Source organism: Vulpes lagopus, chromosome 8, assembly GCF_018345385.1.
Source record: "Vulpes lagopus strain Blue_001 chromosome 8, ASM1834538v1, whole genome shotgun sequence".
Lineage (NCBI taxonomy): Eukaryota > Metazoa > Chordata > Mammalia > Carnivora > Canidae > Vulpes > Vulpes lagopus.
Genome location: NC_054831.1, coordinates 91,476,355 through 91,494,684, shown reverse-complemented (window position 1 = coordinate 91,494,684; position 18,330 = coordinate 91,476,355). Strand labels below are relative to the sequence as shown.

At 38.2% G+C, this 18,330-nt stretch overlaps 1 protein-coding gene across 7 annotated transcripts in view; it reads left to right on the top strand.

Annotated features, from left to right (window-relative positions):
* The first annotated feature begins 8,753 nt into the window (after positions 1 to 8,753).
* The window catches only part of JAKMIP2 (janus kinase and microtubule interacting protein 2), a 176,400-nt gene continuing 166,823 nt past the window's right edge, over positions 8,754 to 18,330 (top strand). For all 7 annotated transcript variants that reach the window (XR_005989628.1, XM_041768252.1, XM_041768253.1 and 4 more), the window contains exon 1: positions 8,754 to 9,001. The gene's annotated coding sequence lies outside the window, so the exon portion shown is untranslated. The remainder of the gene's footprint in view (positions 9,002 to 18,330) is intronic.

Genomic DNA, 18,330 nt, shown 5'->3' with positions numbered 1-18,330 from the left:
TGTGATCCAGAAAATGAGGTTAAAAAATAATCTGGCAAGACCTAGAAAGGTTAGAGGAAAGGGTATGAAATTCTATTTCTTTGACTTCAGTATCAGACCACTGTGCCCTTAACATCCTGTATGAGGTCTCTCCCAGGGACAAGAGAAGAGATTAATATTCATTTCATCTGTTGATTCAGGTGTTACAAGGGCTGGCTAGTATGACCTACAAAAGATCAACCAGAAGCATAGTTTATTCAGGGTCATAAAGATTAATCCTGTGCATAAATTTGTTATCCCAAGGCTTGAAGCTCATATGAGACTGCATAAGTAAAGCCACTCTTGTCCTCTCATTTCTATTTTACCTGTAAAAATCAGGCTTTTTAAATGCTCTTTGGGCATTTGTAGCATCTCATAGATCCTTTGATTAATTAATTAAAGTAAAATCATTGATTTGTACATTTTGCAATTGCCTGAGGATCCTGATTTTATCATTTTTGAAAGCTAGACTTCAAAAGAATTAAGAGACTTATAGATTTATTCGAGAGATGATTTGGGGTTTTGTTAAAGACAGAAATTTATTATAAGGAGAAACAGATGCTGAGGAAAGTGAAGGAATTTGGAATTAAGATAAAAGAAAAGAGGCTTAGAAGAGTTAAAAGGAAGAAAGTTTCTTTCTCAAAATTGAGCTCTCTCTCTCTCTGGGTTTAGCCAAATCTTTCCTCCATCATTCCCATTCTAGAATCAAGCCCACATGGTCCACAATGGGAGTCCCTGGTTCCTCAGCTTTGAAAGGCCCCTTAGCTTGTACCAGAGGCTAGAGCTAGGGACATGGTAAGCAAGAGTGCCAGGAGGAGGCAGTGGGCAGACACAGACATCTTGAAGATTTCCTCACAAGGTTTTGTTGTCCTTGGTGTGGGAGTGGGGGGAACCCACAGAACTCAAATTCCTTCACTGTACATTTTCTTAACATGATAGTGTTAGCAAGCTCCAGCTCCCAATTTCACACTTCAGATCAACTGTAAGAAAAAAAATCGAATAGTAATAAAATGTAAATACAGGATGTAAATATTTAAAGAAATTTGACTCATAAATATGAGACAGACCAGGCAGCCAGTCTGTAAGTTCCACTTAGAGAAAACCCTTTTCCCCTTTCAGTCCCTCTGCACCTGGCATACCTGTCAGACAAAAATAAGTACTCAGCTGTTTGAGGTTATCTAAAAGAAAATTTGGTGGGTGAGGTGGGAGGAAACATTTTTTAAAATTTGGGAAGTGGGCAGCCTGGGTGGCTCAGCGGTTTAGCGCTGCCTTCAGCCCAGGGCCTGATCCTGGAGACCCAGGATTGAGTCCCACGTCGGGCTCCCTGTGTGGAGCCTGCTTCTCCCTCTGCCTGTGTCTCTGCCTCTCTCTCTCTCTCTCTCTGTATCTCATGAATAAATGAATAAAAACTTAAAAAAAATTGGGATGTGTAAGGAAATGTTTGGGTTTCATAAGAAAGTTTCAGATGTGGGGGGTGGGTATATCAGAAGAGCTAAAGCTCACAGAGACCTGTCTACATACAGGCGTGTGCTAAGCTTTTTATAAACATAATTCATTTAGATCTCTATTTGGTAGGCAAAGGCAATTTCTACCCTGGCCTCATAGAGGAGGACATTGAGGCTGAGGGATGATATGGTTACAGGACCTCAGTGTTGGACTATAACCCAGTAAGAAGCCAAATTCATTGTGGTTGAGAATATGGTTTAGATGTTCAGGAGGCTCAGAGTAAAGGAAGGCCATTTCTTTTTTTTCTTTTTTTAAGATTTTATTTATTCATTCATGACAGACACAGAGAGAGAGAGAGAGGCAGAGACACAGGCGCAGGGATAAGCAGGCTCCATGCAGGGGAGCCCGACTTGGGACTCAATCCCAGGTCTCCAGGATCATGCCCTGGGTTGAAGGCCACACTAAACCGCTGGGCCACCGGGGCTGCCCAGGAAGGCCACTTCTTGATGGCACTCTACTCTAGATTTGGAGGATGATCTGAGTCATAATTATGACATTCTTCCAGGCCTCATCTACCCTACTCAGCCAAATTGCTTCATTGCCGTAAGCTCATTGGTGACTTATCCAGCACACCAGGTGGTCGTTAATGCCTAATTCTCCAGCGTGCTGTGCCTGGGGAGGGAGGGAAAAAAGGCCTCTGAGAGTGAGATACTTAGAACCCCTTCAGGTTTCCCCACCCTTTCCCAGAGCCAGAGCCTGGCAGTCTTTCCTCCCTATAGAAGGGACCAGTGTGACCTTAGAAATGGAAGAGTTGGCTATCTGCTTAGAAATGATCTTGGTGTCTCCCTCTCCTTCAGCCCCAGCATCCAATCCACCAGCAAGTCCTCACAGTGCCACCTTTAAAATGTATTCATTCAAAATAGTCCAGTTCTTTCTATATCCACTACTACCACCTCATTTAACCAATATCACCTCAAGCCTCGATGTCCATAGCACCCTAATGGCATCCACTTTTGCTCACTACCAATACCTTCCCCATAATACTTTAAACCAAATTTAAACTCTTCAATGGGTCTTCACTAGGTTTCCAACAAAACCCCCAATTACCTGACAGTGGGTTGCAAGGTGCTGCATAATTTGGCTCCTGCCCATCTTCCCAACTTCTCTTCTTGCCGCTTTCCACCATGCTCACCATTTCCAGCTCTACTGACCTTCAAAATTATTTCTTATTCCTGGCTTTCTGTGTCCTCAGGGCTCATCCTTCCATGTAAACCTCTCTTTTCTCAGCTCCTACATGACTGCCATAATCCATACTTCATTTCTCAGTTTAAATGCCGCCTCCATAGTGAGTCATTCCCATTCTCCCTACCCCTATTACTTATCTTCCTTTCTGGTTCATTGCTTCAGAGCACTTGTGAAATTTTGCCATCTTTTAAAAAAGATTTTATTTATTTATTTTGAGAGTGCTCATGAGAAGGGAAAGGGCAGAGGCAGAGGGAAAGAGACTCTCAAGCAGATACCATACTGAGGGAGGAACCTTGGGTGGGACTTGATTCCAGGACCATGAAATTATGACCTGAGCCAAAATCAAGAGTTGGATGCTTAACCACCTGAGTCACCCAGGTACCACATGAAAATTTGCTATATTTTAGTGGTTTGTTTTCTTGTTCTCTGATCTCCCCATTAGCCTCTAAACTCCATAGTGACAGTTCACTCTGGGATGCACGTGCTTTTTGTATTACATGGCTCATGTTCTCTACTCTTAGTGCTATATGTAATAAGATGTTTGAGTTACGAGGCACTGTAAGAATTATGAAAATCATGGTACCTCCCATAGACAACTAAAAGTAAAACCTATACTAAAATTAAAATGAAACTTGTATATATTCTGAAATCAAACCAGCTCATTTATAGATTTTCTGGTTGCAAAATTTTGGAAAAGCTCACTGAAAGGAAATTTTCTCATTTCTTTGATGTCCCTGACTTGCTGGTAACCTAAGCCCATGTGCTGTCTGCCAGTGGGTAATATACAACTGCCCTAGACCTGAAAGGGAAAAAGTGTTTCACATTTTTATATCAGAGCAAAAGTTTATATTATCATGTAAATCTTACTTAATAAATCTGTAATGGAACAGTGGTCAGTGTTAGCATTATACCTCTTTTCCTCCTCTTTTCCTACTGTAAGAACAGTTAATCTTTCAGCCTCCCTTCATTCCTTCCAATCCCACACAGTCTGTCAGCTCCTTACCTATTGACAAACTCTAACTCCTCAAATAAATTAACAGAAAAAAAAAAACATGGAAGAAAGAAATTGTGTGCTTATGTGTGTGAGGGGTTGAGGGGAAGGAAGCAAATTCTTTCAATAAACATGTAAGTGCACATAATATGCATATATATATATGGTGCTAGGTACCAGCCCTAAGTAAAATATGAGTAACATGCATATTCCTGCATATCTCAGCACCTGTACATATCCTTCCCTTTGTCAGAAACCAACTGCCCCTACCCTACCCTGTAATCCCTCCAGTAATATCTCCCTTGGGCTCCTAAACTCAGTTATATCCTCCCTTTATGTGCTATTAGAGCTTCCAATGGTTCTCTGTTGTAGCCCTCAAAATAATTTAATTATGTTTAATTATGTAGTCTTGTCTTTCCTTTTAGATTATAAACTCCATGAAGAGAGTTTTCATGTTTTCTTATTCATAGCTGTATCCCTAGCACCTAGAACAGCACTCAGTAGCAGCTAGCAGTAAATATTTGTTAGATTAGTATAGCAATAAATAAATGAATGAATAGTATATTCCTGACCTCAAAGTGCTTATAGTCAAATAGGAAAGAAAGACACAGAAAAAACTATTTGCCATTTAACATCATGAGGGCAGCAATAAAGATGTGACAGGGGACAATAGGAACAACACTTCTAATGCTAATTCTGGTAACCCTTGAAGACTCCTCAAAGGAGGTGATGGATAAATCATCAAGGTTGAAGAATTGGGGCAGGGAAGGCATTGCTAGAAAAAACAAGGTGAGCTAGGGCCAATGTGTCCACCTACTATGCATGTAGTCCTTCTCAAAATGGTTCACTGTAGGAGTATGGAGTTCATGGGAGAGTTCCAATATTTTGCTTACTGGTAGTATTTTTTTTTTTAAAGATTTTACTTTCTTTTAAGTAATCTCTACACCCCTTGTGAGGCTGGAATTTACAGCCCCGAGATCAAAAGTCACATACTCTACCAAATGAGCCAGCCGAAGGCCCCATTATTGATAGTGTTGATAAAGGATATGCAGTGAAGTCCGAATGATGCTTTCCTCTTAATGAACTCGGAAAGATTCTGACAGCTTACATGGAATGTTCTCTGTAAGTAAGTAATATATTAATAACCTCTTACAGAGTAGACAAAGAATAAACATTCACTTCTGACTATCACTTCTTCCCTTTTTGACCCTTTTTTGGAGGAAATCAAGATATTGGACTATCTCTGAGATAAACATCTCCAGAAATCCTCATGGTCTGCTGAAAGCTGCAGTCTTAACAAGTTTTTAGAATACCCCTGAGTGATCTGAGTGTTTTGGAAACATCCAGAAAAAATATGCTATGTATAACCATGGTTTTTAAAAATGATACTTACAGTGATATGAACTAAATATTATCTACTGCTTATTACAAACCAGGTACTTGTTAGTTTTTTGCAACAATAACTTTGATCTTTAAAACAAACTAATGAAATCGATACTGCTATCATGTCATACAATGAAGAAACTAAGGCACACAGAAATTAAGCAACTTGCCCAAGGTCACTAAGAAAACAAATGGTGAAGCATGAACTCAATCCAAAAAGTCTGTCTTCAGAGCCTATACTTTGCAGCTTCCTCCCATTATGCTGTGGCTTCTCCTGCAAATTTAATGCCGCTTTTGGAGCCAAGACCCACACCCTGTACTTTTTCAGACATCTCATAGCATCCAGAAGTCAAAATTGGAAAGGTCCCAGAGGAGGTAGACAGTCTGCCCCCTGTTAGTACTACTGAAGAAGACATTCTTAGAACAGAATCGGTATTTCTCAAACAAGACCATGCATACTACTAGCAGTATGCTAGATAATTTTGAATATGCATGAGCAAACATTTCCATTTTCATAACTATATTTAAAATATGTATCAGCTATTATGTTAATAAGATAATTTGTGTGATTATTTTAGTTTTTAATTTTGAGAAAAAATATATAACTGGACAGATAATATTATAAAGTAGCCTATAGAGCCATGATTCAATGCAGAAGTTGTTGATATTTTATTTATTTCCTGGTTTATTCATTCAACAGATATTTATGGAGCACCTAAAATAGTTCAGGGACTGTTCACAAACAGACAAGCAAACAAAAATCCCTGCCCTTTCGTAGCTTACATTCTAATGGAGAGAAACAGATAACAAAAATTATAGAAGCACAAGTAAATAATATAGTATATTAGAAGATGACAAATACCATGGGAAAATAGAGCATGATTAGAGAGGAGATGGCAATAGAGAGAAGGATTGAAATTTTAAAATTACAAAAAATTATTACAAATAAAGCTAGTGTCTGTGTTAGCCCCTCAAAATATATGACTTTGCTTTAAGTTCCTTTCTCTGAGGACGCTCTGTTTACCATGCTTGTTTTTATATATATTCTACTTAAGCCAGAGACAAATTTCATTTTTTTTTTAAGATTTTATTTATTTATTCATGAGAAACACAGAGAGAGGCAGGGACATCAGTAGAGGGAGAAGCAGGCCCTGCAGTGAGCCTTATGTGGGACTCGGTCCCAGGACCCCGGGATCATGCCCTGAGCCAAATGTAGATGTTTAACTACTGAGCCACCCAGGTGTCCCTAGACAAATTCCATTTTAAGATAAATTAAAAAGTAGATAAAATAAATAGAAAATAATTAAAAGTGATTATTAAAGAAAGCTGTTATTAAATAATGATAATAATGCTGCATGGATAATGGCAAAAGGTGGGAGAGCATTTGAACGACTAAATTGTTCGAAGAGGGAGCACCAAAACACTTTTTTCTCCCCTAGTTGATTCTACCTATGTTGATAGGAGGAGAGAAAACTGTAATCACCCACCCCAACCAAGTCAGAAAGGCTTGAAAGATGAGATGCCCCCTCATGAGGCCAATGGGGAGGATTCTGTTACCCAAACATGTCTGAGCTTCTACAACCCATAGCTTTTCTTTCTGCTTACTTACATGACCAGCTTTGTGGAGACAGCAGAAGGTGAGATACAGAGAAGAATACAAAAAAAGAGCAAGACAACCCATTCCTTTCTGTTACACAAGTCCACTTCCATGATGCTGGTGTGGAAGTATGTGCAGACTACGTGGTTGCTCAGTCTCTAGTGGGAGGCAGGAGCCACCAGCCGCACAGAGTGAAGACCAAGAGATAAGGCCAAGTTTGGTAATGAGGATGAGGTGTAGCCCTTTCCTTAACCAGCTAATCATCTTCAAGTTAGTTTTGTTAGAATAGGGTACTGGCATCAAGAGGGACTCCATCTAGGGAAAAAAATCTTACATTTTAATATTAATTACTTAAGACCAGGTAATCATAACTAACATTTATTGAACAGTTACTTTGTGCTAGACATTATTAATGCTCTACATACATCATTCCATTCAGTTCTCACAATGACCCCAGGATAGTCATTTGCTATGATAATTGCCAAAATGATAGGTTCAGGGAAGTTAATTATTGTGTGTCAAGTCATATCTATAGTAAGTACTGGCACCAGAAATGGATCCCAGGCTGTCTGACTCTGAAACTTACACTAATCCTATTTGAATTTATAAATAAATGACCCTATGGGTTAAGAACAAAGGGTACCTGCATCCATATAGGGGTGGCAAAAAACTACTGGTTAGGGGGAAGCAAATGTTAGTATTAGAAGGGTCAGAGATTTCATTGTTGGCCCTATTGTTAATTAGCTGTGCGAGTTTGGGAGATTTATCTAACTCCTTTAAGACTTAGAATATCCTTGACTGTTACATTTTAGAGAACTTTTATTCTTTCAGGCTCTTTCTGTCTTTGCCATCATCATCATCACCATCATATTGCTTTTGATGAAAAAACATCACCAGTACATCACCATGTATTGTTTTCTCACCTTAATTTTTTGCCTTGTGTGAACTTGCCATGCTATTCCCTTGATCCCTTGGATTAAGAGGCAGCTATAAATGTACTACTGCTACTACTACTATTAGTAAACATTTGCATTCTCACTACATTCCAAGTGCTATTAGTGCATTATTTCATTTAATCTTTACAACTGCCGCACGAGATAAATACTAGTATCATCTATAATTTATAGTTAGAAACAGAACTCACAAAGAACTCAGAACATTGCTGATTTTCACTTCCTTTTTTTCTACCCACCACCCTGACTATCAGCTGGCTTGGGAACTCCAAAAGAACATCCATGAAAATGGCATCCATGATAATGGTACAGAATTCTCTGCAGGAACATTTCCTACTCCAGTAGTTTGACGTTATATAAAGCTTTAGAACTGTCCACCAACTGGTTGGTGTTCCTGAGAACGGTGTGGTTGCTCAAGAAATCTCTGTTCCCTCTGTTCCAAAATCCTTTTTAACAGGGGAGTGCCAAATACCTCCAAGCCCCATTCTGAAAGAGAACTGGAAAAACAGTGAGACCAAGTGACTCACTTGGGAAGAACAAGCAGAAAGTAGTGCTAAGGAATCAGACTTGCATCTTATTGCAAAGTCCGGCCACTCAACTTTGCTTTTTAACAACCTTGAGTGACATTGAGTGAAAGATACTATTAAGGACAAACATTTGGGGTAATCATAATCTCCGATTACACGATATGATTTTCTCCATTTGTTATTATTTTTTCTTATAGCAAATTTCAATACATTTTGTTGGAAAACCATGGAAAGTGCAGAACATAGTTATGATGTATGTTTCAGCCTTGATTTCGATTACATTTAAGTTATTCTCTTCCTGTGCCTGTACACCCTTGCCCCATTTTTAAAGACCCAGAGTCCAGGTAGGAGAGACCAAGAGCATCCCAGAGGGCAGCAGCACCACCCCCCTCCCCTCCAGCCCCTGCAGTTCATTTCTCCCGTCTCCCCTCCCCCTTAGGCTGGTGGCTCGCCATTGGTCGTTGCCATGACAACCAGCAGCTGCCTGCACAGGCCGCCTCTACCGCAGCAGGGGTGGGGTCTGGGGGAGGGGGCAGGAGAGGCGGAGCCAGAGGAGGTGTCTGCTGCAAGTTCCTGGCTGCCTCTGAGCTCACCCCATCCTCGGCGCGGGAGGAGGCGAAGTGCCGATGCCGCTGCCGCCGCCGCCTCGGCTGCTGGTGCCCTAGCGGGGCTGGAAGGGTGGTTCCTCTCCGCACCGTCGCCAGCCGGAGAGCGAGGGAACAAAATCCCAGCAGCGGCTGCTGATGTTGGGTTCGGAGGCTGCATCCGACTCGGTCGCAAGGAAAATGGATTCAGTTTGCATCTTTCCCTCCTTTCGACAGCTTCTCCGAGTCTCAGCATGGTAAGCAGGAGACGATGGGGCTGTCTTCTGGGTTTAGCCGCCGGGTCAAGGACCTGTGGGTACATTTGTGGCCGGCACTTGAACAATGACTCCGTCGGAGTAGGAGAGGGAGATGTGCAGACAGAGCTGGGGATGGAGAGAGGAAGGGCGCCGGGAAGAGGGAAGTAAGAAAGCATCCGCTGTGTTTAAAAAAAAAAAAAATGGTGTTCTGATTTTATCTTGAACGGGCTCAGATTGCAGACTGAGCCACTTGGTTCCTTTCCTTCCCAGCTTAGCAGCAGAATCAGGGGGTGGAAGAAGAGCTAACAAGACATGGGTGTTATTGAAAGGATTCATTTAATTTGCAGCTCTCACATACAGGGTCGGGCCTTCCTAAAACCCGATTGGTGCCTCCTAAGCTTCCCGGCCTAATTATAAGGTGATTTTGCTTATTTCCTTCATCGCTAAGAAAAAGTAGCCCCAGAATTTAGCATTCTATTTCATATTCTAATGTACTCTTGTTGAGAAACCATTTGCTGGATAGAGTTTGATTTTTAGTGGGTAGATGTGATTATGAACATACAAATGTATATCCTATGGTTATGCGTATCATGCATACACATGTTTCCTAGCATAAGTAGTGCATTAATGAAACATATTTATATGCATACTGTGCTCTGCAATCATATTTATGGGTTATAAATGCCCTTGCACACTTGGAGGTAATTGCATATTTTTGAAACTGTGCTTCTGGTTTGTATTATTCATTGGCTTCATTTGGATTAATGTGAGATTTATTCTTGTTATTGTCCCTTAGTTTCATTGTGACCAATTAGGACAGATGCCTATCATTTAGTCTGTATCTTAGCCCTAGATGCGAATTCATAGCCTGCCTCTTTTCTTTATTTTTAATTGGTTTTGTGGGGGGTGACTTGAGAGCTCTGAATTTACAATGATGGGAAAGGGAGGTGGCTTGAGGTATTATTTTGTGTCCAGCATCTTGCTAAGTGAATGTTGAAACAAATCAGTTTTCTCGAAATTCTACTCCATCCTTTTCATGTTTGTGTCTTGTGTCCCAGGAAGCACAGACGAGCTGGAAGGTGAAATGCATTCATTTTATTTGATAGTGCTGCTTGCTCTTTGGTCTTCATTCCTTCACTATCCAGGCACCATTTTACAGTTCTCTCAAATGTTGTATTATGGGTCACTTCTTTAGGTGGTTAAGTAGGAAAGTGGGATTGTTTTGGAAATCTAGGTGTTCCCAAGTGCCCTAGCCATTTCCAAATTAGTCTGCTTATACAATGAAATGAAAGAAGAGAGAGGAAAGCTTAGCAAGAGAATGTAAAGCAGGTTGCCCGAAATGGGGGGCTGTTATAGTTTACAAATGCTTACTAGGCTCTGCTTGACCTTTTATTATGTCAAGGCTTTATGGCAGCTCAGGACACTGAAGATGCCTGAGATGAGTAGGATACAGGGCTCCATTAATAATGCAGGGGATTGGATTTCACTGAATTAAAGCCAGAAAAATCCTTGCAGGTAAAAGTGTATTACATTCATCATATGGACTAGTTTTATCCATCAGTCTCTTCCCAAACAGTATCATTGTCAGTGCTGACATTTTTTATAATGTAAAGTAACATTATTTTTTATGTTAATCTTGCATTTTATTTTATACTGCTCCTTCTTCATTTAAAATTTTTCCAGGTATTTGAATGAAGTTTATAGTTTAATTTCTCAGAGAGTAAATGTTCCATTTGGTTTCTATATAGGAAGACTTAATGGGAAGAATGGATTTAGTATGCTTATGGCATGTTGTATATTATATAGATCCACAACTCTGTAAAGTCATGGTATTGTGTGCCCAATTATAACTAAATAAAGTAGAGCAAGGAAAGAAGTACTTGGCTTATATGTCATATAAAATTTTTGTAACACACTGCATTCTAATCTTTTAATGATAACTTTTGACTTCCAAAAATTAAAATTTTAGATATATCTTAAAAGCTTACTAGCTTTAAAAAATGTAAGACACATTTAGTTGACCCTGTTTCATGCAATGAAAACAGCTATCTTGGGGCTTTGTTTTATTTCCTTTGTGTTGAATTTTCATTAGGCTGTGGTTTTATAGGTGAAGTTGGTACAGTTTAGGCAGAGGCCAGTGACCATAGGCCATGGGCACAGAACTGACTATCAATAGTAGCCTGTTTTATTTGTGTGGTCAGACCCTGATGGGAATCACAGACATAGTTTTTGATCCCACAGCTTGAGACAGTTATATGGCCTTTGCTGAGAGCCACACAAAAGTGAAGTGTGTTTAAAGGACTACAAGATGTGCTCTCAAACAAAAGATAAGTAAACTAGGATTATTTCATTTGGAGAAGAGAAAATTGAGACATGACAGTCATTTGCTTTAGAAGATTTGGGAGTTGTTTGGAACCTAAAATACAGTCAGTCAATGTGCTTCAACTTCATTAGGAAAAATGAAGATTAGAAATACAGAATGTAGAACTTGCTGATAGCAAAGTTGAATTGTCCACTGGACAACAGATAAGGTAGCACTTTCTTTCATCAAAACCTCTGAAAGTATGACTTAGACATGCATTTATTTGGGATGGCGTAGGCTAGATTCTCTCTCAAGAAGTTCTCTAGCTTTTTCTAGAGCAGAGTGTCCATTTTATAGTGTGCTTTAGCTGTTTAATATCTGGTACTTCTAGATTTGTAATAGTAAGACTCCATTTTGGAGTCTTTGGGCTTGTAAATTACAGAATTTGGATATTTTTAAAGAAGTCAATTGACCATCTGCTTGGAAAATATTATGTGTCATCCTGTCAGGATGCAGGGAACTGAATATTGGCCTCTTCATAAGAGTCCTTTCTCAGCAACTTTGTGGAATGTACTACCTAACAGCCATATTAAAATTTTTCTCTTTCGTATGGCTACTTTTGAAAACTAAAATGGGGTTGAGTGGGGTACGGATACAAAATAATTCAAGGGTCATCAAGGGATGTCAGAAAGAACAAAGTATGTGAGAGATACTTGCAAGTTATTGTTTAAATGTGCTGTTTAGCAGTATTCAAATTTAATTCTCTGTTTCTCAAACACTGTCTTGAAAATGCCACTCTTGTTGGAATAGTAAATATTTTGACAGGCATTTAAACTTTAGTAAAACTTGTTTTAATTGGAGTAAAACCATTAATTCCTCACTTTGTGGTAGGATATTCCTTGTTTCTTCAACATATATCAATTTTATGTACATGCTTCTAGTCTCCATCAGGATGACTTAGAAAATATCTGAAAAGTCAAAACCATTTTCTATATTTCTGATAGGTTTATTAAAGGATTAATGCTTTGTTTTCCATGATTGCAGCCTAAAAGGGAACTGAATTTATCATGGACGTTTCAACATAACTCAACAATCTGTTTTTTTCTGAAATAAATGAACCAGATTTATACTTGGCTGTTACTTGAGAGGTCAGTTGCAACTCTTCCTATTTGTATATCCCAAGTATTATTCTATCAATTAAAAATGTTTTTACACAAGAGGAATAAATCATATAATCAAACTGTTTGTAGAGAGCTCTTATATGACTAGAACAATTGGCATATTGTAGCAATGTAGAATTTCCTTGGGATATATAAGATATACAGATGTGAAAATACAGTTGTAATAATTGCCATCACTACACCTTACATTATTAATATAATCTTTTGTTCTCAAAGTCATTTTACATTCTCTAGTTTTCATCTAATGTTCCCCCAAATTCTCCCGTGCCAGTAAAATTGTGTTATCATAAGTGGAAACAGGCTCAGAGAAGTTAGGCTTGTCCGAGTTTGGGTTTGGTAAATGGTCTAATTGGGCCTGGATTCCAAATTCCTCAAGCCCAAATCTACTGTGTCAGAACATTTAATATATTATCTTGCTAATTAAAATTTTAAAATAAAATTAATTTTAAATATCAAATACAGTAAATCTGCATTGAATGTGACTCATTTTATTTGAAATTTTATTTGAATATTTTGGGTGTCATTATTTGCTCTTTGATCATATCGAATTGCTAAGTAGACTAAATGTATGCTTAGGGTATCAGCCTCCTTCCACAAATAATGGTGCACACAAAATTTATTTTGGAGAAAACCTGAGATTCTTGATATCTTAGAAAAGCATAGAAGCATTTGTCTGGGAAAAATCAGAAGTTTGTTGGATTGATGTGCCCCTTTTTTATGGCTAAGTATTGTTTTTATGTTTAGTGACATCCAGGTTAGGAGGAAACAATTTTTATTTCTGTGCTTAGGACCAAATTAAGATTCCTATAGATCCTGGACCTTGAAAAAAAACCTGGCCATGCCTATGTTCTAAGCATTTTTTCACCTACATGTTCTTAAAATTAAAAATGATATTACATCCTTAAAAAAGTATACATCAGGGGTGCCTAGATGGCTCAGTTGGTCGGGCATATGGTTTGGTTTCGGCTCATGATTTCAGTGTGGTGAGATCGAGCCATGCATTGGGGCATTGGGCACTGTGCTTTTCTCCTTCACCCTTTGCCCCTCCCCCTGCTCCCATGTCCTACTTGCTCTGTCTAAAATAAATAAATAAATAAATAAATAAATAAATAAATAAATCTTTAAAAGCAAAAAAAAAGTACATCAGTTCAGCAAGTTACTAATATTTTCCCTAGACAAATACTTTTATACTTTTCTGAAATTTCAAAAATTTAATACTTTTCTCCAAAAATATTCTATTTTGGCAGCGGGGGAGGGAGTCTTCCTTTCTCTGCTAATGCCCTAGGCACACTATTTGTGTCTATTTGGCAATTCAGCACTGGCCAAAGAACAACTTATGCCATCTGAACTATCATTCCACATTTGGGAAGCATCCTTTATAATTAATTAGCTTGCAGTACAAGTGAGATCTGTCACACTAAAGACATTCTGCTTTAAATCAATATTCACCGATACAATTAAATTTTATCTTTTAAAAGTTTTTTTTTACATTTAAAAAATACATCATTGTGAGAAATAAATAAAAGGTAATACAGAAATGTATAAAAAGGAAAAAAAAAAAAAAAGGAAATCACCCAGAAACCTACCTCAAGAAATAATTACTGTTAGCATTTTGGGAAAATTTCCTTCTAGATTTTTTTTACATACTCTAGGTATTGTTTTGTAGTTCTTTTACTTTATATAAGGTGACTGTCTTTCCGTGTCAATGAAATATGTCTCTACTAAATTTTTAATCTCTGACGTTTTTCCTGATTCAAGATGCTTTTTCCATGAAAGTATAAAGACCTGCAAGTCTTTATACTTTGTTTTAAATACTTGTCATGATACAGGTAGATCCTGCTTGATTTACAGCAGCTGTGAGTCAAGCATTGTTTTCAGGAAATCTGAGATCTGTTACTCTGACCTGCCACTGCATCTCACAATGGGTATTAAATTAATCTTGGTTATCTCTTGTCTGCTCATAATGAGTGAATTTTAAGCCCAAGTCAATGAAATCTTTGTCTGAATCACTAGAAATGTCACCAGATGCATGCATAAGCAAACAAGCAAAAAAACAAAAATAAATTTCTTTCAGATTTTTGTCATTTTTCCTCAGTATGGTAGTGGCATCCTACAGTCTTAACCACTGTGTCCAAGTCAAATCCTCTATGTAAGCTTTTTTTTTTTCTTTTTTCTTTTTTTTTTTTTAGAGAGAGAGAGAGAGAGAGAGAGAGAAAGTACGTAAGCACAGGATGCAGAGGGGCAGAAGAAAAAGGAGAGAATCCCAAGCAGACTCCACATTCGGTGCAGAGCCCAATGTGGGGCTCTCTCATAAACCTGAGATCATGATCTGAGCTGAAACTAAGAGTCAGATGTATAACCAACTGAGAACCTAGGTGCCCCAGCATATTTAAGCAACATACATTAGCTGTCACATGATTTTCTAGAGTAAACTAAGCTTTATTTTTGGCATCTGTCTATTCCTTAAACCTGTATGTAGTTTTAAAATGAAAGCCCAGGGGTGCCTGGGTGGCTCATTTGGTTAAGTGTCCAACTCTTGATTTCAGCTCAGGTCATGATCTCAGGGAGTTGAGATAGAGTCCTGTGTCAGCTCCCTGCCTGGTGTGGAGCCTGCTTGAGATTCTGTCTTTCCCTCTGCCCTTCCCCCTACCTCCTCTCCAGCTTACTCTCAAGTCCAATCTCTCTGGGGGGAGGGGGGAGGAATGAAATGCCAGTGATCTGACTCTTCTCTTTTATAATATGAATGGTTGCAATCTCCTTATACTTTAAGTTTGAGCTTTAAATATAACTCTTTAGAGAGAGGTTTCCTTAATTATATCTCCACTATTATCCTCTACACCCTGTGGATTTCCTTCATAGCATTTACCAAAGTCATAATTATAGAGCTATTTATTTGCATGCTTGATCTTCCCTACCCTTCAGTAGATTGTAAGCTCTTTGAGGGCAGAAAATGAAACATTAATGAAACCATTAATAACAAATGTCATGGCACAACGTATGTGCATGATAATTGTTGGCTGGCTGGCTGGCTGACTAGATGGATGGATGGATGGATGGATGGATGATCTCCTGCAGGCCCTCTGGTTTAAGATTGTGGAATATTTTTCCCACTAGTAGTTCTTTGGACTGTGATTATTCATCCTTTTATTTTGGCAGTAAAAACAAGTGGATTGTATTTGTATTTGTGACATTCTCTGTATTCTAAGATTTGGGTAAAGGGAAATCAAATTCTTAAAGGCAATAAATCTCAACGCTTTAAAAATCAATAATTGAAAGTTGTTCACTATGTACTATGACATAAATAAGAAAAGCTGTGAACATTTCTTGCCTCCTCTATTCCCTTTCAAAATTGAATTGTAAGTCAGAAATAGTGATGCCACCAGTAAGGCAATTTCTTTGGATTCATTGAATTTATTAAAATAAATTAGTAATTTAATTATTATTAGCATCAAATCACATATCCACACTTACAGTTCTTTTGCTATTCTGGAAATCCACTCTCGTAAATTCACTAATAACCAAATCATCCCTTTGTATCTGTATCCAGAAAGTAAGACTAAACAGAAATGGCGGTAATAATCTCACTCAAAAGATAAATTAAGGCAGCATCTTGCTTTCACGGAAGTTGGGAAACCGAAGTATGAGGTAGAAGTCTTTGTTCCCTTTCTTTGACATCTGAATCAAGATCATTTACTGCAATGCTTGAAATTCTGGAGTCTAACTGCAGCAAAAATATATACATAGAAAACCAAGTCTGACTAATTTTAGTTGACACTCTCTGGTCAGAAAACAATTCGCTGGTGTTATTTTCAAGAAGGAAATTTGCTGAGATCATTGGGACTCTAAAAAAGCTTTGTGAGCATGTGCTCAAGTAAAAAGGGTGATATTTTCTCATGACTTCTGTTCCAAACTGGAAACATTCCCTTGGAAAATGCTACCAGTACAACGACAATGAAAATGTAAACCAAGCAAATGTTTCTTACCCACATTCCTTATCTGGTTTTTCCCTGTGCAGCATTTCATAGAGAGAGGTATCTTCCAAAAATAAGCTGAGCTCATACTCTGTAGTCATTACTGATCCATATTATGTTCCCATAAACTCTTCTTAGGTCAGATATATCTACTTCAAACGTATTTTCCGGAACAAAAGCCATCTTTTTCTATGCAAGGATGCTGATGAAAACAACTAGACTAGAATACTTTAAAGGAGTACCATTCTGTAAAATCCATGATATGGTGCCATTCTACCAACAAGCCATTAAAAGAATAGCAAGACAATTGGCAATTTTTTAAATGACAGTCACCAATCTGGAGGTGGTACAAAAAAAATTAACACTCTGATTTCTTATGAGAATTCTCAAAATTCTGCTAATTGGCACTGATAGGACAGAGAGAAGGATTTTGGTGTTTTGAAGATATTATAGATCCCAAATTTGCTTTCTTATGAATTTCCTAGATAATTCCTATTATGAAGATGGGGGATCTCGAATTACTGGAGTTTCTCCATCATCTGCTCTGCTCTGGTTACCTAGACCCAGAGGAAAGAACTAACTCCCACTTTGCTGGTTCTGTCTCTGTCTCCTACATCTCTTAAGGAGGAATTTATTTTTTATTTTTATTTTTTTTAAAGATTTATTTATTTATTTATTCAGAGAGAGCGAGAGAAAGGCAGAGACACAGGCAGAGGGAGAAGCAAGCTCCATGCAGAAAGCTTAAGGAGGAATTTAAATGGCAATTAGTTAACCATAAAATGAGTTTTGTATTTTAGAAAATATACGATTTTGATTTCTTAAGGAATACATTTGACTTATGATTTACTTTTATTTTTAAAACACTTCATTAAATAAAAGCACCTACAAAGTTTTGAGTGTTTTGAACTAGATACCTAAAACACCAGCAATCATTAAAAATAAACCCTAGCTTTTAAAAAATGAAGTAACGAGGAACGCCTTACCCTAGTTAGTTTTACACAGAAGGAACATTTTAGCCATCTTGCTCTCTTCTTGGCTAGATGGTCCACATTTTAGGATCTACAGGGTACAGTGCTATACTCTGAAACAAGAGAAAGGAAAATAGCCTGGTATAAGGGAAATTTTTTTTCTTTCACTATTGTGTGACCATTAGGTTTTATCCCCCATGAATTTACTTATTTATTTTTTAGCTTTTATTTATTTATGATAGTCACACACACACAGAAAGAGAGAGAGAGAGAGGCAGAGACACAGGCAGAGGGAGAAGCAGGCTCCATGCACCGGGAGCCCGACGTGAGATTCGATCCCGGGTCTCCAGAATCGCGCCCTGGGCCAAAGGCAGGCGCCAAACCGCTGTGCCACCCAGGGATCCCTCCCCCATGGATTTAAATGAGCCCTATCTCTAAATGCATGCTTAAACATGTCTGATTCATACTAATACTCTTGTTTGGACAAGTTTGACTGCATATATTGTCCAGTCTCTTTTAACTATATGATTTTATATTTTTCTCTTTTCACTTTATTTACACTTTTTGAAATCAGACCTAAATGGCTCAGCCAGAGCTCCTGGAAGGTAGTAAAGAAGCAAGATTAATATTTCTAGTCAGTCACTGATCATTTGCATACTGAACTTTCACTAACATTCATGTAGTTGGAAAACATTAACTGTCTACATTTATTTAATGTAATCACCTTGCTTTGAAACATCCATCTTTGGCTGTATAGTTAACTGTAATCTAAGCAGAATTGATCCATTCATAGTTCATATGGTGCCATCACTTACACATTCTTGATGTCCTTAAATGCTGTTTGACTAACAAAAGGATCCTTATGACTGAGAGGACAAGATGAAATAGTGGAAAAGCATTCTGTTCA